This window comes from Ambystoma mexicanum, chromosome 7q, assembly GCF_040938575.1.
Source record: "Ambystoma mexicanum isolate Mex_15411 chromosome 7q, UKY_AmexF1_1, whole genome shotgun sequence".
Lineage (NCBI taxonomy): Eukaryota > Metazoa > Chordata > Amphibia > Caudata > Ambystomatidae > Ambystoma > Ambystoma mexicanum.
In genome coordinates, this window is record NC_090941.1 from 156,278,188 (window position 1) to 156,300,758 (window position 22,571).

At 43.8% G+C, this 22,571-nt stretch overlaps 1 protein-coding gene across 1 annotated transcript in view; it reads left to right on the top strand.

Moving 5' to 3' along the window:
• The window catches only part of CFAP47 (cilia and flagella associated protein 47), a 3,369,192-nt gene that overhangs the window by 699,683 nt on the left and 2,646,938 nt on the right, over positions 1-22,571 (top strand). The window lies entirely within an intron of this gene.

A 22,571-nucleotide genomic window follows, 5' to 3' on the forward strand; every position in this document is an offset into this window, starting at 1 on the left:
CTCACCAGGGTAGGGATAATGATGCATTTATCCAACCTTTTTATTTCATAAAATGGCTAATTTTGAAAACTCTTTACAAAGTTGTCCGCCTCACATTTCTGACCCCTCACAAAGAGGAGAGGAAGGAGCATGAAGAAGAATGACAGTGAGGGAAGAGAGACGAAGGAGGAAGGTAAAAGAGGGGAACACTCAAAGGGAAATGGAAGGCAAAAGCAGCGAAAGGGCTGGGGTTTGGAGATGATGGAAATACATTTTGGGCTTTATTAATGTGAAAAATGAACAATGAAGAAATTGAATTGATTCATTTTGAAGGAAAACTGCTTTTTTGTGAATTGAAAATTGTTTAAGATGTTACCTTTTTAACGTTATTGATCATTTACTTTTTGTTAATTTTTATCTGATATATTTATTTGATATGTTTCTAAGGTTTGTATAAACCAATTGATGATAAAAAAGAAAGTCGGTATAAGGGAGGGAAGCAAGTTGAGGAGGTGAGCAGAAAAGGTAATGGCACTGTCGGGATTAGGTGGAGACGAGACGGTGCATAGTGAGACCATCAAAACAACATTGGCCAAGCCAAGAAGTTCAAGAGCTAGACTAGAAATTCAAGAGGTCGAAGATGGGGCTCGGCAGACCGAAGATATAATAGAAAAGGGGGCTAAGTCTAAGACTGCTGAATTCCTTATTCACCTAGCACTGACTATTGTCAAAATCCAAGCCAAAACAACCCTAAGCAAGAGAAAAAGATGTTGGTGAAGGATAGCTGGTAGCCTAACCATGAACCTGTAGAATTGTCAGTTCGATGAATTATTGGCAACTATTTTTTGCCGACCTACACTTTTGCCTAATTTCTTTTAACCAATTCTTTTCGCTTTTATTACCCCTTCCTTACGTCCCACTCGGTATATACCTTACTCCAACTTCCCATGTGCATTTTGTGGGAAAAAAGTGGGAAAATACATTGTAAAGAAAATGCAGTGAAAGTGTAGGTCGACAAGAGTGGAATATACCGAAATGTCAAGCCCACCATTTGTCCTGAGAACTGGAAAGTTGCAACCAGAAGACAACAGTCTAACCGGGATCTATACTATGGACCCGATAGGTCAGTCATTGCGTCAGCAGGAATTCTGCTAAAGTACTTTACTTCGACAACATTCAGCCAAAAAAACTCATCTAATTATATGGGGGTTAGGGTAAGGTGTTACAATTGGTGGAGAGGGGCCTAGGGTAGGGGGGGTTCATGTAGGGAAAGGGGGCCTTGAAGGGGAAACCCCGCCCCACCTCCAATACACATTTTTTAAAAATCAGTGTTTTTTTGGGTGAAATTCCAGCCAATTCCAATACAGAATTCCTGTAAAAAACAAAATAACATAGAACTCCTTATAGAACTGATTGCTCACCAATGAAAAGAGCACCTTCCCAGCAATCCATGATCCATGGCTGGAGTCTGGCACGGAGAGCTATGAAAGGAACTGTGACTTCTTTTTTGCCCTTTTTAACATTCTTGAACTTTAACCTTGTGTTAGGGAGAATATTCATTTTAGTGCTAAATTCCTCCCACCTTAGAGACTCCCAGCTCTTTTGCTGGACTTTAGGACTTTTTAATTTTAACCCTGGAGTGAGTGAGCCCTTTTTCTCATTCTCTCGTGTGTTTTGACCTGATTTGGATTATGTGTTTTCTTTGTTTTTGTGGTCTGACAAACTCCATAGGCATCTACTATTTGTATGGTGACGCACAGCACCTTTAGATTTCTCATAAGGTTTAAATACCTTTTCTTGTGTGAACTACTGCTCCCAAGAATAGTAAAGTGAAATTGACTTTTACTTACCTGTTCTCGCTGCAGGTCCAGCATACACCATCTTATGTGGAGTGCTGGGTTTACTTAGCAGCCCATTATTCTACCTACTCATGTAACATTTTTTATGTTACCCTCACTACTTTAAATGACTGGTGGCAGTGGTTTAAATGTCCTACCATTGTGCTTTTCTACCGCACGCTGATTCCTCAGCTGTAGTATAGCACCCATTGATGACCATTTTGTCAAAATGACCTCAGTCTTCTTTTTTCGCCATTTTCTGGTTGTGAGGTCTTTCTTGTGTTTTATTCTGCGCGCCAATGCCAGGTTTGAACCCTTTGTTAATTTTGCCTTCGGCAGGCTTCCGTACTGAATCCTGCCTCTGGATCCAGTGTGTCAAGAAGGGCGGGAGGTGCCCAAAACTCCCCTGTCCTTTGTCTCTAGGAATGCCTGAATGCACCCAGTCCTGATTGGTTGGCTATCCTTTTAGGACAGCCACCCTGCTGTTTGAGTGACAGCCTAGGGTGACAGTCTAGGCTGTGCATGAATGGGAGAAACCTGCTTAAAAGGCAAGGGTTTTGGGACTAGAGGCAGAGTCGACCACTGGAAAGAGCACCCGACGAAGAAACAATGAGCAAAGCTTGCTGCATCCTCCTGGACCTTTGAATTGCTTGTTGAAGCCCTGCTGCTGTGCTCAAGATTCTTTTTCTGATCGACCAGAGAAGCTCTGGAAGGGACGACTTCTTCCCTTGAGTTAGTGGGACCAGCTAACCCCAAGATGAACTCCACTAGACCATCTTCCCGGACTGGCTGTACTTTTTTGCTGCTGCAGGAACCGAGTGCCAGGGGTCGAGAAATCTGTATTGGAGTGCAATGTCTGCAATCCGGCCAGAAGCTCCAGGAGTCTCCCAAGGACCCTCCAGAAGCAGGATGACCAGAGCTAGAATCCCCTCACCAGAGTGCAGGACTCAAGGAGTGAAGGAAGCCCAACCAGTATCCAAGATCCACGATGGTGCTATTTACTGAGCGCTGAAACCGCAAAGTGCTGCTGATCCGAAAAGAGCCCATAGCTGCTGCCAACCTCCAAATTACTGCGGCAGGAGTCCTCCAGATGTCCTCCCTCTTGTCCCCATGACTAAGGCCAGGAACTCAGGATCTGCATCGCTGCAACCAGACAGAAGCCAGCTGGACCACTCTTCTCACCGAAGGTACTGTTCCAACTTGGGGTACTTAGCTCAGTGTCTTTAGCTTTTCTCTTCTCAGTTGAGACTTGCAGTAGCTACTTTGCTAGAGTTGATTTCAGCTCTACCCTTCACAAGTGTAACAGCTTTTGACCTTACAGTGATTTTTCTTCAGAAACTCTCTACCTTTGTACAAGACTTTGTTATCTAAGAAGTGCCTCACCCCAATAGACTGTACTCCAATGGACTTTGGCTGTGCTGGCTCCCTGCAGACTCTTCTAGTCCACTTGACTTTGATATTTACTGTCCCTCAGAGGTGATAACTTGATTTTAAACTACTATTGCTGGGAAAGGTTTTTGTCTAGACTTCATTGGAAGATTTAAGTGCTCACATGCTCTGAGAACCTGTTAAAACATTTTTCCTTCCCTTTCTACCAACCTCAGAATCTACAAAGTGTACTAGTGATATATAAATGCCATTACTGTCCTAGTTAGGGAAGTCACCTCAGGGTTTAGGAAGTGTCTAAAAAGCATCTCTAAAGAGTATCTACTAGCTTTGTGTTGATTCTGGGAAAGTATTTTAAAGTATATTTGATTGTTACACATATTGCCCTTTTAAAGAATGCTTATTTAAAAACAGATGTCAAATAAATAATTATTTATAACTAAAACCTTGAGTGTAAGTGTTGCTTGGTTACTTGTATTTGCAAATTTCATTGCTACAGCCCTACAGCTCACATTTACCCCTCTTGAGATGAGCCTGGCTGCTCAGTCACACTACCAACATGTGTAGTACAGGCCTATACCAAAAGGTGGGTTACCTAATAACAAGAGGACAAGGGTTGTGTAGTCTCCCACAGGGTTAATACATACATTTTTGCCTAACACCCTGGGTGGGTTCATTGCAAAGTCTGGTCATGAGCCTTGTGAACTTTCTCTGTGCTTGTCAATTTTCTGTCGTCACTGTTTTTCTTCTACCATAGTTTAAGGTAACCCACCATGTTTTATTGGGCTGGTGAAGTCTTTCCTTTAAAGTTCTCTATTGACCAACTGTGCAGTAACACAAGCGTGACTTTTGTGCAAGGTCATAATCAGGAGACCAACAAGATGGCATTCTGAGTTGAAATGTTCTTAACACCCAAAACCTATACAGCCCTTATGTTTCTTGGCCCTATTTCGAAACCAAAGAGAGGAGTCTAAAGGTGTGCTTGTCAGGATGTCCTACTAAGTATATAAAGTCCACAGTACAGAAAACCTATGATAGCCAGTGGTGTAGCACACAATGAGCACTGTACCCCCACTACGAGCCATATTGAGGCCCCTCCCAACTCCAAAACAAATAACGGGTTGCGCAACACTCTGGGCTGGCCTAGATTACCACGATTGCGCAGTATGCACAAACATGCTGCTGCACGGTACACCGCACACTGCAGTAGGAGAAAGATATATGTGTGTATGTGTTTTAATGCATTATACAGCCCACTTTCTGAGGAAACTTTGGCTAAAAAGCAAGAGCGTTTGCAATTGTTTTGTAGGGTAACACCAATTCAAACATCCAGTACGTGCAAGTCACCAACAGTGCACAGGAACATTCATGCTTTAATTAATGTAATGCTTTGCTATGCCACAATGAAAACATGGCCAACTGGCTGCGTAATATAGACCAATCTAGACCCGTAAAAACATAATACGGTAAAGCTTGCCAAGCCACATTTAGACATACCTAGACTGGTTGCACCAACATGTTAGTTGAAACAGTAGCACTTATCATGGTTGTTTTATCACAGATGACCAGAAAAATATACAATGCCGCAGTAGGAAACGGCTAGACTGACAGCACCCAAATGCTAGTCTAGCCAGGTAATTACACTTAGCAGGACTGCTTTATCAGAGATGCCCAGTTAAAAAAGAAATGTCAACCCAAACTTAAACTACTAGACTGGCTGCACCAAAATGCCTCTCTGGCCCCTAATACAACATATCATGCCTGCTTAGCCTGGACATGGATGACCATTATGATTTATCACACAATCCCTTCCCCACACCACCACCCACACATCCGCTCCCCTCTCCCTCCCACCCCCTGCCCCAAACCACAAATCGGCTCCTCAGCCCAAAATTACCTCTACGTCCCTCTTCCTTGTCCCAGTGCTTATGTATGAGGCACCTTGCTGGGATGAGGAAGAGTGGGACTAGGAGTAATGAAGATTACAGGTAACTAAGCCAGGCATTGCCTCCAAGTCCGACTACCTCATTCCAATACTTGTGTATGAGGCAAAGTGCTGCATACACAAGTACTGGGACGAGGAAGAATAGGGCTAGGATTAATGAAGATTACAATAAGGAAACGTGGCCTTAAAGCACAAGCAGTGGCACAAAACACTGCTAATCTGACTGGGTTTCAGCACTCTTCCCATCCCGCCCTCCCCGACATTTTGGACTATGTTGACTCGACCTGGCTGAGCTACAAAGCCTTTGCCTGACAAAACAGGACACAGATGTTAAACAGCACTTGGGTTTTGCTGTTAAAAAAGGCCCAGCAATTACTAACGTAAAGCATTCCACCATTAGTACTTGCATTCAAATGCATTTTTTTTTTTAGGCATTTGAAATCCTCTGTGTTTAGTACTTGCATACGAGGCGAGTGATTATAAGGGTAGACGGGGGAAAGGAGACCGCTGTGAGAAACCTGAGGGTATTCTCCTCAGCAGACCTCAAGAATCTCTTATTAAGGTGGCAAGGGAAGGGCTGGCACTCTCAGATCCCAACCCTGGGTGGGGGAGCCCGGGGTTAGCTTGGTGGAATCTTTCAGGCAAGACACAGTATTATACCGGGAAAGAACAAAAAGTGAATGAAGTCCTTGAGGCTTTCATATGCTGTGCCAACTCAACCTCCCTTTCACCCAATCAATCTCCCTTACGAGAATTCAACCACCCCTACACCTCTGGTAAACCAATTGAGAGCCTAAAGCCGGTTACAGTAGGAAACAACCTCTCTCAGAATCCTTGTTTTCCTGTTACCTACCTGAATACTCCCGATCATTCTTTTCCACGTGCCTTTGGTTATTATTTTCCCAACTCCCAATCTGCATTGACAAAACACAATTTTTTCCGCAATCCCCCGTCTATTTCATAAACCCTACCAAATGCTAACCCCCAACCCCTTTCTTACATCATGAAAGACATCGGACTAACACCAGAGCCATTTACCTGACATGTCACGACACAAGGGTCAGGCAATTAATGACCTCACACACCTGACTGCTATCCCAGGGCGGCAATTAAAGAGGAGAAGAAAGGTGTAGAGAACCAAAGGTGTAACTAGGAAATAAGTGACCTCGCAAATCATAAGACTGCGAACAATAGCCAGCGTGTGTTGCAGCAGATATCAACAGTACACACTGATAACCAAGACAGGGAGACGCTTGCTACCGTGTTGCAGTGCTTGACTCCAGAGACGAGAAAAACCAAGCGGTTCATCCCAGCCAGCAAGGGGAGAACGGATAAGAAACCAAAACGTGTTGAACAGAAATAGCAAATGGCAAATTGAGAGGTTCAAAGAAAACCAGCTGCAGAGGGTTCTGGTGCCACATGGCTGCTCACTCAATAAACTCTGGGTGATCCCCCGTTTGATGAAACTACTGTTACCAGACGGCCTTAGGGAAAAGGTCAAAGTGGTCATACAGGGATCTAGCAAAACCCCCTGTACAGTTGAAGTTCTTTGACCTACACGTAATTGGACAGCTAAGGGAAATGAATCCTCCATAGTGAGAAAAGAGAAAACTGTGTGGTTGGAAAAAGTGAACCCGACGGAGGGATGCCGATAGAGCAGAGCAAAGCCTGATGCCCCAGTGAACATTGTGTTGACAAGAGTGAACCCGACAGAGGGATATCCACAGTGAACAGTTCAAAAAGACAGTAAGGCTTGTGAATGCCACAGGTGAAATTGTTTTGGAAAAAGCCGCAGTGCACCCGATGGAGGGTGGCTGTTATTCGAGAGGAGTCTGAGCCCGGAAGAGGGGGACCGAGGGGTGAAGAATCATCACCCCAAGTGCAATCAGAAAGGAACTTTTGCTTGTTATTTCAAACATACCAGGCCCTCAGAAGCAAGATGCTTAATCACTGATGGTCCTGACATTGCTAGGAACCTTTTGTGGATCTGAGCCTGGAAGATGGGGATTCAGGGGTGAAAATCACCCAACATAGATACAGAAAGGAACTTTTTGTTTTGTAGTGTGAACATATGGTCCTCCGAGGCAAGAGACTTTTTGGAGAAAAGACACTTAACCCCTGAATGTCCTGATAACTGAGTACGGAACTGTAGTCTTGTGCTGGGAAAGCTTGAGCGAGTTCTCTGCTCCGCAGTCCCACCTTGTCCCGTGCTTAAAACGTGGGCAAGGGAGACCTCCGGCTACCAAATCCTGACTTATCATTTGGGCACATTTCTATTTCTTGGTGAACACTCCACACTCTTTTTGTATAGTTGTAAGGAAAGGCAATAGTTTTTTTTAGTATAGGCCCTTTTATTTCACAGGATGCCACTAGGACTGCCTCATTATTATTTGATGGTTGTAGCTTGCTCCCATCTTAGATTTAGGTTTAGATAAGGCATTTGCATTTTCCAACCTACCTATACTGTTTAATAAACACCCTTGAACTGTGATTACTTGTGTGTCTTTACTGTTGCCAACATGTGTTCTTACACCGCTCATTTTCACAGCAGTCCATACGTGGGTGTTTTCAGACTTAAAGGACAGAGTTAACTGATTGTAACATTAAAGTTGCCCTAGACTAGTCTCATTAGAATACATAAAGAAGTTGGATGCCCCCTTACAAATAGGCTTGCCCCACCCCCGTCGCCCGTGAAGTTAGCACCTCTCAACGTTTGAAGAGCAAGCCCCCCTGAAATTTAAGTTATGTTGCGCCCATGAACACAAGCACACACACCATTCACCATACACACATACGCACACCCAGCCACCCATATATTTAAGTGTGTACCCTTTCAACATACAGGCACACCTAGGCATCCACCCATACATTTAAGTGTCTACTCTTTCACCATACACTTATACAGGCACACCCAGGCAGCTACCTGTACATCATGCATTCACTCATTCATGCACATTACATTATATAGATCTACATGCACACACTTACCTCCACGCACACACATTTATAGAAAATAAATGTTTTTACCCTTAATCCGTTGGTCCAGGGAACTAGGCCTTCAGCTCCCTGCAGCATCCAGGAACACTTGTTCCCGTCATCTGCAGAGATTCTGGAGGCTTCATGGGGTGGTGGGGAGCCTTATAACTTCAAAAAGGAATGTTTTTTTTTTTTTAAGTCACTCTGACTTCATAAATAAATTGTTTCCATTAAAGGACCAACCGTAACGGAAATAATTTCTTTATGAAGGGAGAGTGACTGCAAAAAGAAACAATTTCTCTTTGAAGTCCTAGGGCTCCCCCCACTTCATGACATGGAGGCTTCCATGTCAAGGGGTCGGGGGCGCCCTATTACTTAAAAAAGGAATGGCTTCTTTTTGTAGTCACTCTGCCTTCATAAAAAAATTATTTGTTACCTTTTTTTCGATGGGGCCCCCTGCCAGTATTTGGTGGGGCGGAGCCCTGCGCACAACAGGGGCTGCTGGGGCCCCCACTATGCCAGTGATTATAACCTGACTTCCGTCACTACCACTGTGAAGACCCAAAGCCTAACTTTAACAAAAGTAGAATAAGGCCCTCTGTTCAAAATTAAAGAATGGTGGCTAGTTTTCGACCCCAGCCTGATGTTTATCAAAACACAGGGGCCCCTTGCCCCACCGCATAGTTCAAAAGAGAAGGGCGAGGATCTCTTCAAATTTTCCCTCTTTGGGATTGCATGTCAGTCTTAGATTAGGCTCTTTCTCCTTTCACCCTTTCTTGCGCTTAGATTTATCTCTCTACACCTTGGGGTCCAATTCCTGTCACCCCGCCTTGGGGTCTTGTTGCTTTCACCCCACCTGCCCTTCTACTGCGTGCTGGTGCTCCAGTAGGCTGATTCAGGTTTTCTCCTCGAGTTTCTTTCCAGCATTGTGCATCTCAGAGTGGACACTCCCTTCCTGCTGTCTACCAGCGGGGCTTCAGTGTCAGTTCCTCATTAAGCTGCTTGCTCTGCACTTAGGTGTTTTCCGTGGCTTGGGTTCTTGTGAGGCTGACTTCACTGGTCGGTGTCTCGGCAGAGTTGCTGAGTGTTCTGCGGGCATGACCGAGGTTTGACCCGCCATGTCAGGTGTGCGTTTGCTTCGCTTTGCCATACCCCCCAGGAGGAGGTGTGTTCACCTTTGCAGGTCCGCGTACTACTCTTCTCTAGTGTAAACATGATGATTGTGACTTTATCTTACACACAAGCAGGGGGTTGGCCTAGTCTTCATTCTATCTTCTGAGGTGTGCATGGTGCCCTAGAAGGGTCAGAAATCATACCAGCTATTAGTGCACAAAATTGCAAGTTAAGTTCAACTCCCACATAACTAACAAAACTATTTGTTTCCTGAGACAAAGGAGGATAATCCCCCCCAGTGGGATCTCGCTTGCCCTGTCCCCCTGGGGGGTGTTAAGCTTTTGGGAAGAGGGGAACTCATTCTTTTGTTAGTTTCCACACATCCACTGGTGAAGCTATTCATGTCATTCTCTTCAGTATCTGATGCATGTGGTGTCAGTTCGGGGATTCTCTGCATGTAAAGAGCTCCTGCCTGAAGATCACTGCATGTATTTAGTCAGTTCTCATTTAGTCTCTGCCCTGTATGCTGAAGATGAAAACGAAGCTAATTCTTTCAAGTCCACTTCCCACCTGCTCCGAGTCACAGATGACTGTCTATAATTCGATCCCCTGTAAAACAAATTTGTAATCCAAATTGTGGCTTCATCTATGGCTTTCCTCAGGTACTGGCAAAGTATGAAGTAACACAGGATTGTATGACTAGATGTATGACTAGATGCAAGAGGGATGGATGATCAGGTGTGTCACATGTAAGGGCGGCATGGTATCACAAGTGAAGACAGACACAATAGATGCAATGCTCAAGGGTGTTTATTGAACAAAAGGGTTGGATAAACTCCTGTCTGGCCCTATCTCTAAAGATGGGAGCACACTTTACCATCAAAAAAATAAATAAAACAGTGCTAGTTGTGTCAAGTCAAAACAAAATGGCCTATACTAACAAGACCTAATGCCTGCCCTATCTCTTATTCAAAAAGTGTGCAATGGGGAATATATATGCAAATGAAAATCAGTGTTATAACATAAAGGATCAAAGTGGCTGAGTCAGCACTCCTCCCCACGTTGGACAGCACGGAGTAAGGCGGCCCCCGTAGACAGGATGACACACTCTGGCTCAGGTTCTCAAAGCAAAGGCAGTTCAAAACTTGGATCAAGGCCTACCTGGCCTTCCTGATAAAGTCACTTATTTCAGCATTCCAAAAGTTCTTTCACAGTTACACAAAAAGTTTACGCAGATCTCCCTCAGCCAGGCTCGGATCTCACAGCACTTGCAGGGGTTCTCTTCCCCAATCTTAATTCACCTTTGTTAGGAGTTTGCTTCCCCTAACTTATCACTCTTCCGGTCTTCCTTAGATGGGCTTGGACCTTTCACTGATGACAAAGACTTTCGAATGTGCAAGGCTTTTACTATAGACCTCTGCAGGACCACTTCGACTTTCTTTTCAGCTTACACTCTTACATTCACCTTTTCACTGCCCCTTTTGCCGGGGTTAATCCTGACCATTACACATTTCAGAGTTTGTTCACTTTGCCACTTTATAACAAAACATTTCAGAGACCTTCGAGTGGGCTACTTCCTTTTGACGCACCACTCCGCTACTCTGTATCACTGGCTTCACCGTTATCAGCCACTTAAAAGTTCATCACTGGTTAGCTTTCTTTTGCGTCTCATCAGCATGTGCGCAACCTTCACTTGTGAGATATACTGTTCGCGCTTCAATCTTTCCTTGACACAAACCGGCCTTTCATGTCTTTCACTAACTTACCATTTGTGCACGTTCATTTCTTGTCTCTGTGGCTTTGATTCACAAGTAAAGGTTAGTACGACAGGCTTGGCCTCGCCTCCCCAACTCTTTCATTCACCAGGGAGGGTCGCTGGCGTCCTTGAAACACAATGCAGGTTTCTTCTTGTCTGCGATTTGGCTTTCTCCACATCTCCTTCACGGTTTCCCAGAAGCAACAACCTTCTGCAGGGATCTTCAGGGTTTCACTACCCTTTGCTGTAGTCCCTCGATTGTTCATCCTGCTCCAGTAGGTTTGCCTTCGTACCGGATATTTTTCTCCTTCTCGTGTTCCACCTTGCTCAGAGTGTGTCTATATTCCGCCTTTTATCTGTTTGGGGGAGAGCTAATGGGTATCAGATTTATGTGATTAAAGTCAATTGCCTGACTTTGCCTGACCCGATTAGCGGGACATATCCAATGAGATATGTAAGGGATAGCCTCTTTATTCTCAGTCACCCTCTTTCCTGGCCCAGTGTTTGTGCAGAAATGGGGGTGGGTTGGGACATTGGAAAATCCTATAAAATAGGATCAGGCATGGTTATGAGAAAGGGGTGAATACCGCATCACACCATTGGTTGCCTCACCCCCAATCTCTGAAGACCCCTAACCCGGGTGATCCTCCCCCACTGGTCCACCCCCAGGGTCAGGATCCAAAGACGATGGCTGTGCCCTGGCCACCTGAGAGAGAGAGATCGATCCCCAGGGACTAGTAGGCGAGACACTCTTTGGTTTCTCACACATCACCCCTAAAAACCTCACATCTGGCACTGATCCAGGAAAGCAGAGGTGCCAAAATAGTATCTGGCCTGAGGTGGTATGAATGCTTGCAATGGCCACCATCAACATTGTTCGTTATGTTTTTTCTGTTCATTTGGAAAATAGTCACTTGCATTAAATCTCACTAAATTCCAGGTGAAAGTGTATTATTATTAGTAGTAATAAGAGTTCAAACATTGAGCCAAGGGGCATAATCAGTTGTTTCCTATTTAGCCTGGTGAGCCTTTTTTGTGAGTACATAGTCTGTCCTTTGGAACGTCTCTTAGAAGGAAAGCCAATTACTTTCATGGGGGGATCTCAAGTATATCTGTAACTGGATCTAGGCTTCAAAATGATTAAGCCAGGGCTTTAGTAATCTTTACTAGGACTTTATTTTTGCCACTCTGTATAATATGTAATCATAATTTTTTTAAATTTTTTTTTAATTATTTGTATTTAATCAAAAAGATTTTTAGAAAATGACGTTTTGTCATGAAATTCACATAAAACGGAGGGTCTCACTAAAATGTGCCCTTGTCGCGGGCTATGTCCGTGGCAGATTTACTGATTGCAATATTTTGTACGTAGCTATCTGCCATTTTGTCTTATCTCCTCCCATTAAACAAGCCCAACAAGTATCTTCATCAGCTATAATAAAGTCCGAAAAAATATGTCTTAAGTAACGACTTCTTACTTGTTGGTTTGCGGCACATTTTAGAAGTAAATGTCGTATTGATTCTATTTCTTGTGCATTGCAAAAACGACAAAAGTTAGATGCGGCTTTGCCTCTTATTGCCAAGATCTCGTTTGTAGGCAGAAGATTGAGGCGAGCACGTAGCAGCATGTCTCTCCCCTTCCTGCAAGGGAATTTTTTGATGTATTCTTGTAATTCGTTTAGTCTTTTAACATTTGGCAGCAGGTGTGCAGTTAATTTATTTTTTCCTGCGATTTCCAAAGTTAATATCCACTCATATTCTCGTAATTTTTTGAGGACTTTTTTTCGGATTGGTGATTAGTGTATCTTCGTTCTCCTGTATTTGTTTCAACACTCAGATGTTATCTTTTTTCCATTTCATTAGGCTTCTGATAGTGGCTTGTTCAATTTCCTGATTTATCAAATTATAGATTGATGGAGGCTCCGCCATCCGGCATTTCCTATAAAACATCAATTTCGCCTGTTCTACGGAGCTTTTAAGGGACGGCAAACTAAGCTCTTTACGAATTGAAGCACCAGATGTTGAGTTAGGCAACATGAGGACTTTCCTCCAAAACTTTGCCTCCATTTTGGTCCAGATATCCAATGGCAAGTTTATCATGGCGTCACCTCCATATGATAGTGTTGGCATCACCTTTTCTTGTAAAATTCTCGCACGGGTATAAGCGAGTATCTGCCAAACTTTCTATCTATGGCCCTGGCTTGGGCTGCCATTTTATTTACTTTCGCTATTAACGATATTTGCATAGCTTTATTTTGTTTTGTGCTGTCTAATGTGACTCCTAGATATTTGAAGTCCAAGACTGTTTCAATCGGCTTGCCCTCAAGATTTAAGCAAGGTCCTTTTCTTTTTCTGGTCGACGTCTCGAATCTCAGCAGTTTTGTTTTTTTAACGTTAATTTCCAGCCTATTTTCTTGCATATAACTCTGCAAACTTGCCATTTGTCTCTGTAATCCCACGGGAGTATAGTCCAAAAGGACTAGGTCGTCCGCATATAGGAGCCTCGTTATAGGCGTTTTGCAAAGTTTTGGTGGGAAAGATTGTGTTGTTGTGTCTGAGCCATTTATGTCGCCAATGAATGCCAGGAACAAGGCCGGGGCCAATGGGCACCCCTGTTTCACACCTCTAGCTGTTGATATCGGGTTTGATAGTAATCCGTTTTGGTCCAAACGTATCCGCATGTTGGTGTCTGTATACAGTGCCTTAATTGGATTTAGCAGGGTAGCTGGACAATCCCACGCCTCCAGTTTAGACCAGAGCCTGGACCTGTCTATGCGGTCAAAGGCCTGGGTCAGGTCGATGAATGCCACAAAAATGTTTGGACCACCTTCCAGGACTTTGTTTTTCAGCACGGAAAGGAGTAGAATATTGGCCGTCGTACCCATATTTTTCTTAAATCCCGTTTGAAACGGGTCTTCGCATGGAGCATTTGCTGCCCATAGCTTAAAGTGATCTAACAACATTGATCCAAACACTTTCCCTATGACATCAAGCAACGCGATTGGTCTATAATTCGCTGGGTCCTTTTTATCACCTTTTTTGAAAATTGGTACCACTGTTGCTGATTTCCAAGACGGCGGTATGGTTCTCAAATCCGAACATTTTCTGAAGATTTTGCTCAGTAAACTTGCCCACTCTTCAGGGTTTGTTTTTAAATCCACGTTAGTGACCCCATCGGGCCCTGGGGCTCTTGAGTTCTTTAAACTTGAGATCTTTAGTCGGATCTCCTCAGGATCATCCACTTTTAGCCATGGGCCAGGCTCACATCCAAAATGTTTGGTAGTGGGTTTCGTTGGAGCCGAATACATTGTTTCGAAGTGTTTTACCCATGTTGCTTCACCCACCTCACTTATTAAGGATTTTTCTTGTACATCCGTCGTGCCTCTCAAAGTGCTCCAGAATTCCCTTGTGTTTCTCCCACCTATAATTTTTAAGATTTTTTCCGAGTCTTGTTGATAGTTTTAACCTGTGTCCTCTTACCCAGGATTTGTAGTGTTTTGCTGCAGCCACTGCTTCTTCGTATGTCGCCGGTGTGTCTTTAGTTTTTGCTCTACGTTGGATTTTGCGAAGGATACAGCGTTTCTCCACCAGAGATTTATCGAACACATGTTTTGGTGGATTTCCGCCAAACTTTTTTACAAATGCAGTTTTTTTGTACTTCGTTAGAAGCGGAATATAGTTAGTTTTATTCGCATCCGCTATCTCCGTCATGGAATTAAATCTGTTCTCTATTTCCACGATGTGCTCCTTTGATAATTTTAGACGATTTCCTTGTCCATTGATTACAATATTGGCTTCCATATAGTCATTCGGGGGGCTTGATGCCTCCCAAGAAGTTGAGAGCAGATTATGGTCACTAGACCTTGTTCTAATTATTCCAAAATCTTTTGTTATGGCCAAAATCGGTTCTGTAACAAACATGTGGTCTATTGTTGCCTTTGAATTGTTTCTTTCCCATGATGGCAGACGCTTTGGGTCTGGGAAGGCTTCATGTAAATTGTGTAAATTTCTCGATTCCATCAGACGGGTCCATAGTTCTCCACGCTGTTCTCCCGGTGGTCTGTTTACTTGTCTATTTCCATTCTCTGGGAATGCAGAGCAAATTGCATTTAAGTCCCCACAGATCAGGAAGTGTTTTACTAAGTGACCTGCCAAGGCTTCATCCATTGCTTCTTCAACTTTTTCCAGGAAGGTAGTTGTTTCTATGGCCGCTGGATTCCAATAGACGTTTGCTATTATTAATGGTGTTTTTCCATAACCCTCCTTGTTATTTGTCTTGCGGGTCCATGAGGCTTTCACCATCAATATATCAAGGTTACTGATCAATGTCTTTTCTAGTCTGATCCTGCATCCATTTTTACAGGCGATCAGAAGCCCTGAAGATGGTCTTCCCAAACGGCCCTGCTTAGCGGGTGCCAGGATTAAATCAAATCCCATCATAGAGGGTGGTTCACACAACCAGGTCTCCTGAAGGCATATTAAATCATATGCTCCCCAAATCATGTCACTTGAGGCTAGGAGATGAAGATGTCCTCTCGTATTCCACAAGCACATTTTTATTGACTGCTTCTGTTGTCCTGACTTACATTTTCCTCGTTGAATGTGCTCTTCTCCAATAAACTGCTATTTTTGCTTCTTTTCTGTTAACGCTTTTGGCAACCAGGACCATATTCCTTTCATTGGGACACATTTTTGTGGAAGTTCGCTCTCGATTTTGTTTTGTTGTTGTTCCTGATTATGTTCCTTTTGGGCTGTTGTTTTCCTGACTCTATGGATCTTTCTTGTGTCTTCTTGTTTTTGTTCCTGATTTTGATCCTTTTGAGAGGATGTTTCCCTGACACTATAGGTTTGTCTCTTGTCTTCTCTCTTACTTCTTCCATGGTGGATGGTTTCCTTCGGGTTCAATGGCTTTTGCCCTTCTCGCTTTTGCATTACTCGTGTCTTTTCCTTAACTCCGGGACTTGTATAACTTTTCTTTGTTTGAAAATTGAAATTCCGCTGTTTATTCAAGTTTATGTCCGGAGATTCTTTCCTCTTCCTTTCTTTATTTCGTGTTTCTGCCCTATCTGCGTCACCGGATACACTCTTAAGTCGTATCCCATATTTTCTAATTCTCTTTTATTTTCAAGGAAGGTGTTTTTTAGCTTCGTTGACGCTATATGCAAGTAAGTTCTGGCCTTGGTGTTTCTATGGCTTGGTTCTACCACAAGTAACTCTTCTGATTTGATATATTTTAAGTTTCGGATGTGTTTGAACAGTTTTAACACCGAATTTCTGTTTAGTGTTACCTTGTCCTCATTTTCTTCCACTTGAGTTAATTTAATCTGCCATTTCGCTTGGTCCCATTTCCTTGGTTTTTGATTAGACCATTTGGTCCTAGCTCTGTACTGCAAACTCATTTCCCCTGAGCTCCTTGATGAATTTGCGGAGGTCTTTTCGTTTTCTCCACGTTTGCCATGTTTGGGTTTCGTATCAACGCGCATTGGCGTATGCCCTCTTGAGCTTTTACTTTTACTCTTTTGCTCATCTTGGCGATACTGAAAGTCATCTTGCTGTATCCAGTTGGAACGTTCACCCTCACGGGCCTCTGGTCTTGCACGGGAATGGTGATCTACCTTCTCTAAGATTCTACTACTTTTGTTTCCATCATTTGTTTTAGAATTTTTTGTCTCGAAGTTTCAGTTACCTGAGGTTCTTTTTTGTTTTGACTGCTGATCTTTACCATTTTTTGTTTTTGACGTTGTTCATTCCATTGTGAATTTACCTCTATGTTATTATCTGCTTTGTTTGTTTTACTGGCAGATTGTGGATACAAAATATTAGAAGTTTTCTTTGGGCTCATGCCTGAAGTAGAGTCTTCCGACACATATTGACTCAGGTTCATCAGTTCCTCATTTGCCAGAAAATCGTTAGTCGTCGTCAGAGATGGTATCTTGTTCGTTTCCGAGCTTTCCTGTCTTTTCCTGGGTTCTATATTTGTGTCCGAACTCTCCCCAAGGCATACTTTGTCTTTGTGGTTTACTGGCCGCTTAAAAACTTGAAAAATCACTTCTACTGATTGAGTACCAGGCTTGGCCAGCCTAGGTGACAGTATCTTTGTTCCCCTTTTTTTTGGACGGTTTTTCGCCCTTGAGATTTTTCTCCTGATACTTCAATTGTAATTTCTGATTTATTTGAGTTCAGTGTAATATCTGGTTGGCCTGGTCGGGTGTTCGTCTCTGCTACTTTAGTGGCTTCTTCTACTGATGATTTGCTCGCTGTTAAATCTATCATGGTAATTGTTTGAGTCTCTATAGTTTTTCTCGCCACTGTCTGAGCCTCACCTTTCCGGCATGCTTGTTTAGGTGTGACTGATGAATCTTGGTTCGCTTCTCGATTGTTTGTTTTTCTTGCTTCTAGGGCCATGATGTAGGCTTCTAAAAAGATGACTTTGCTATACATCATTGCTTGAATACTAGTGTGGTCCTTCAATGAGTCAGCCATGGCTTCATAGAGCTTCATAAATGGAGAGAGTGCTATGTTTATCGATGACATAATAGAGAGTAGGTCAGTCTTTTTGTTTAAATGTTCCGCTGGACTCGATGAGTGTTGTTGCATTGAGGATCTCCTTGTTGGGGCGTCAGTTATAATTGTTGTCGTATTTCCCCCCTGATTTTTTAACGGTCCAGCAATATCCAGTGAGCGTGTTCGATTCTCCGTCGTATCCGGTCGGGGGCTAAGTGGTTCATGGCCCCACAGGTTTTGATGGTGGTTCTGCAAATGTTCCTTCGTTTGAGCCTGAACTGGTGTTGTCAAATTGGACGGGGTTGGTAGGTCTACTAAATATATATTTTTCTCCATCTTGCTCAGATGTCGTTCCCGTCTAGTCCCGTCGATTAATTTCAGATCGGGCTCCTGAAATGATTTAGTAGATGTTACGTAATCTGGTTCAAACGTACCTCCTTTATCAAGCTGTGAAGAAAATGTGGTATCTACTTCCTGCGATATTTTATTTGACTTGTCCGTCCCTGTTGGTATGCCACCAGAGACTTCATCTTCATCCCCGGTGTCTGATTTTTCAAATGGGCTTTCTATTTCCAGTTGGTTTATTGATTTCTCCTGCTCCCTGGCAATCGAATTATCCAGTTTCTCCCCTTCTTCTCTCTTTTCTATGTCGGCTTGTGGATGCAAATCGCCATTAGGCGTCTCCATTTCTTGTAAAGTCGTTAGGAGGAGTGGTGACTTGGATGTCTCCGGCTCTTCCCTTACTCCTTTTTCTAGCTGGTTCAATGACCCATCTTTCTCCTCCAGTGTTGAAACGTCCCTGGCACTTTGCTTTTCACTATTTTTACAATCTAGTCTTCGTAGTTTAGAAGGGGGTAAGCATTCATTTAGAGCATCGAGAATCTCCATATCCGATAGCTCCATGTGATGTCTGTTAACCGCTTTTGTGTTTACTCGAGACGTGAAGTAATTTGTCACTGAATTTTTTTCATTTGTTGTTGGCCCAGTTTTGTTGATTTACCACCATTTTTTCTTTTAGTGGTAATTTTAACCATTTGTCTTTGCTTTTTTTTATAATTGGGCGTTTTACTGACTTTACTGGCCACAAGAACTGCTTCCGTGTCTGTTTGATCGTCCTTGTCGTCTATGCTGCCCTCCGCCTCCACGTGGATCACCGCCTCCACTTGGATCCGGGCCGGCGTCAACTCCGGAGGCGGCGACCAGGCGTGACCCGCTCCCACACGGCTCCCGCCGTCCGAATCTCATCCCCAGGGGCACGCTCCTCCACGTCCTCCGCGGATGCCGTCTCACCCCTCGAGCAACTCCTGCCCTCCCCCCCCAGCTCCCGACACGGATGGGGGCCCCCCTCCGAGAGACTCCACCTTGCGGCGTGGCTCACCCTGTTGGGCCGCGCTGGGAGGGATTCGGCTCGGCTCACCGGGTGGTGCACTTCGCAAGGACTCCACAGCCTCCCCACCTTCCCCACCTCCCTGGCCGCTCCCCTCCCCACTCATGGACGGGGGACCGACTCCATGAGCCCCCGGCATCCAAACCGAGGGATCCCCGCGCAGGTCAACCAGGTCAACCAGGACCGGGACCGGCTCCAAGACGGGATCAGGATCGGGATCAGGCTCAGGTAATAATTGCAATGGTAGCGAAGACTGCTGTGGTTTTTTCATTTTGTTTAGTGTGCACGCCCATGATGAAGTCATTGACGATTTTGTGGGTTCTGTTTGTTCTGTTTGTACAATTTGTTCTGACTGCGGGGCCAAAATCTGGTGTAAAGTCTGTTGGCCTCCCTTCTCTGGCAGACCCTGTTCACTGAGTCTGCCATTTTCGTTTATCTTGGGACTACATGTCAGTATTCCCTCCTGACTCTTAAGGGTAATTCCCTGTTGTTTTTGTGTCATTTTCATATTTCTTAAACGCCGACCTTCGTCTTCTTCTAGGGGGGATTCATTTAGCTCAATTTTTCTGTTTGCTCTTGCAGCCCTGACAGACATGACTGCAGGACTGCCACTCGTCGTCCACTCCGTGGACTGTTGTTACTGCAGCTCCTCGTGTGATCTGACAGGAGTTCTCCTTTACACCAAGGCACAAGTGGTGGGTATATTTTTGTAAGGGATCACAGAGGGTAAACCTCCACAGTCTCCCAACTGAGTGTAGCACCACCAGCGCCAAACAGCCGCAAAACAGTCGGCGCCCTTTGCACCTGTCGGGCTTAGCGCCGCAAGGGTAGTGGCCTCGGCGTTTTGTTCACCCAAGGAAGTCACGTGCAGGGTCACGTGACCAGCCCAGCTCTGCCTCCTCCAGGAAGCGTGTAACTCCCGACAAGAGCCCTCTAACGGCTCGCAATGTCGGCGTTGGATAAGTGCTGCTGTCGCTTTCTTTGCCAAAAAGTTATGCGCCGCTCTCCTGGCTCATAATTGTCTCTCCCTTAAAAGATACCTTTATCACGATCAGCCTAGTAGTCATTGGAGCCTGCAATCTGACTATTTTATTAGTCTGGATGGGTGAAAGGAGCACTGTGCAGTTCATTCGTTCTGTATGTACATATATTTAAAATGATCCATAGACATAGTCTGTAGATTGTAGTACACTCCGTATGGTCTTTGTGTGAAATTTAGAAATGTACGGAGGGGAATCTTTTGACTCCTTTCTTAGCCAAATGAAATCTGTGTAGTTTGAAGCAGCAATACACCAGTATTTAAACATTTAACTCATGTTATGCAAGGCTATCTAATCAGTGGTGCACTATGGTTCCAACTGTGTCTGAATCATGGAAGATGACCGATATTGAGTTCTAGGAACCGCATCTTGAAAAAAAGATAAACTTTACGTGTCCCAGGTCCTTGACATTCTCTGCATCCTAAATCCATGTCTTCAAATATAGCCTCATTTAAAGCTCTAGTATTATTTCTTACTGGGCAAATCGGTAAAAAATAAAATAACATCAAGCAGGGGTCTATCACCATTATCACTCGGGTTTAGAAGAGCACAGATGCTAATGGCTCTTATTTAAATGTTTTCCTTGATGCAGTGCAGAGCCACATCTTCTCAAAGAAAACCTTTCCCAAAGAAATGAGGCTCGCTATTGGAGAAGTGGAAGAGGGCTCTGTTCAGAGCCTTTTTTCACTTTCCATTGTGGTCATTCAGTAAAGGAGGGCTGATGCTGCAGGTGGAAGCCGGTGGAACCCAAATACAAGGAAACAAAGGGATTTGGGCTGGACTTGTAGGCGAGTGAGTGCGGAGATCAGGGAAGGCAAAAGAATGTGAAATTCATTGATTTAATGCATTTGATAGTGCTTCCTATTACCCTGAGACTCCCCAATTGCTAGTCATCTAATGCCCAACGGGAACAGTAACGTCTTGAGACGAAATCGGAAATCGGGTAGGGGTTTTGTTGAACGGATGGTGTAAGGCAGAGCACTCAATTTGTGTGCTGTACAGAAATATGTATATCGTTCGTAGGAACTAGTCTGAATGCATTGGATGCAATGAGTATGACGTGGCACTGTGAAGTGGAGGAGATGGAACATATTGTTCCACTTTGCAGTTCAGGTATGCACAAGCCATTCCATTAATACAATTAGGTCCGGGCTAAATGGACAGCTGTGTTTTGCGCCTCTTGGAGACTGTTCGAAAGGCCTCTGTAAAAAGCATTACCATGGCTCTGCCTCAAATTAACGACAGCATCTACCACCAGGGCTCTATGTACAAGAGAACAGAAGGAACAGTCTGCCTCAGGACTCTGAGCTGAAGAACCAACTAGTCATGATTGCATTAACCTGGCGGGCTGATATTTGATTGTCATAAAAATAAAGCCAACCTTTTTTAATTTGGTACTCAATGAAATGGAAAGACCAAGGAGAGGAACAGTAGAAATATTTCGCAAAGATTTCCTAGTCTTCCCTCCAAAAACAATCACCTCTGTCTTAGTTACATTCAGTTGAAGGTGGTGTGCACATTTTCAATCTGTGATCGCTGAAAGACAGGATTGTAACCTGACAAACTCTCCAGCCCTAAAATCTCAATATAAATGTGTGTATCAATGTATGATCAACAGACTGTCCAAGACACTACTAGATGAAATAAAGTAACCAGAGAAATTTTAGAGAATTGGTGACAAGGCACCCCACAAGTAACCAGACTGAAGGAGGTAACCTGTTGGACCGGTTTCACTTTTGAAAGGAGAAAAACCACTTTTGCCCAGTGCTGGTCAAGTGGACTACTGCAGACAACGTGTCTGTTAAGATGGAATGTTTGGCTATTTTAAGCACCACAAAGATTTTACATGACCACCAATATCCTGCTGATCTTGTCTATAGATGCTAGGGTGTCATCTGAAACCCCAAGAAGGGCAGTCTTTGTACCACCACCTAGTCAGAAACCACCCTGAAAGGGGGATAAACAATTGCAGATATCTAAAAACAGTTGTAATTGTGAAACAATTATATTTCCATGATTTTAGAGTGGATTGTCAAATTGGTGAAAGGTAGAAAGTGGGCTAAAATGCAGAGATCCAGTTCTTCTGAAAACCAGATACAATGCCCTATTTGTGTACTAGGGGTGCACAACCTGAAGGGCGAGATTTATGAGGAGGGATGCACTCTTGAATACGACCATGTTCTCTCGGATCAGATTGGTCAACCCCTAGTCCTAGGGTGCTGGAGGAAATTCTAGAATTCTGTTCAGATACTTAAATTGTGATATTGACAATGACCTGCATTACCTCAAACTCTGAATACGAAGATGGATTGTTAGCTTTCAGATGACTGCAAGTATAACTTTAGGTAGCTATTCTATCCACTTACCTTTTTATTTGTATAGTAACTACTTGTTAATATCTGTAAATGTACATACAAGCTCTATGACCCCACCCTCGACTTGTGCGTTGGATTTCGTTTACCTAACACTAATAAACTGTCTCTTGCTTACAAAAGTTGGGAGAAGTGGGACAGTATGCACGAAAAAGGCACTTTACAAACATGAAAATGGCCCATTTATTTTTGGCAGTTCACCTCGAAAACATGTGTTCTTAAATGTGTCCTAGGTGACAGTGTTTTGCATTTAGAAATTGTTGTTAGGCAATGGT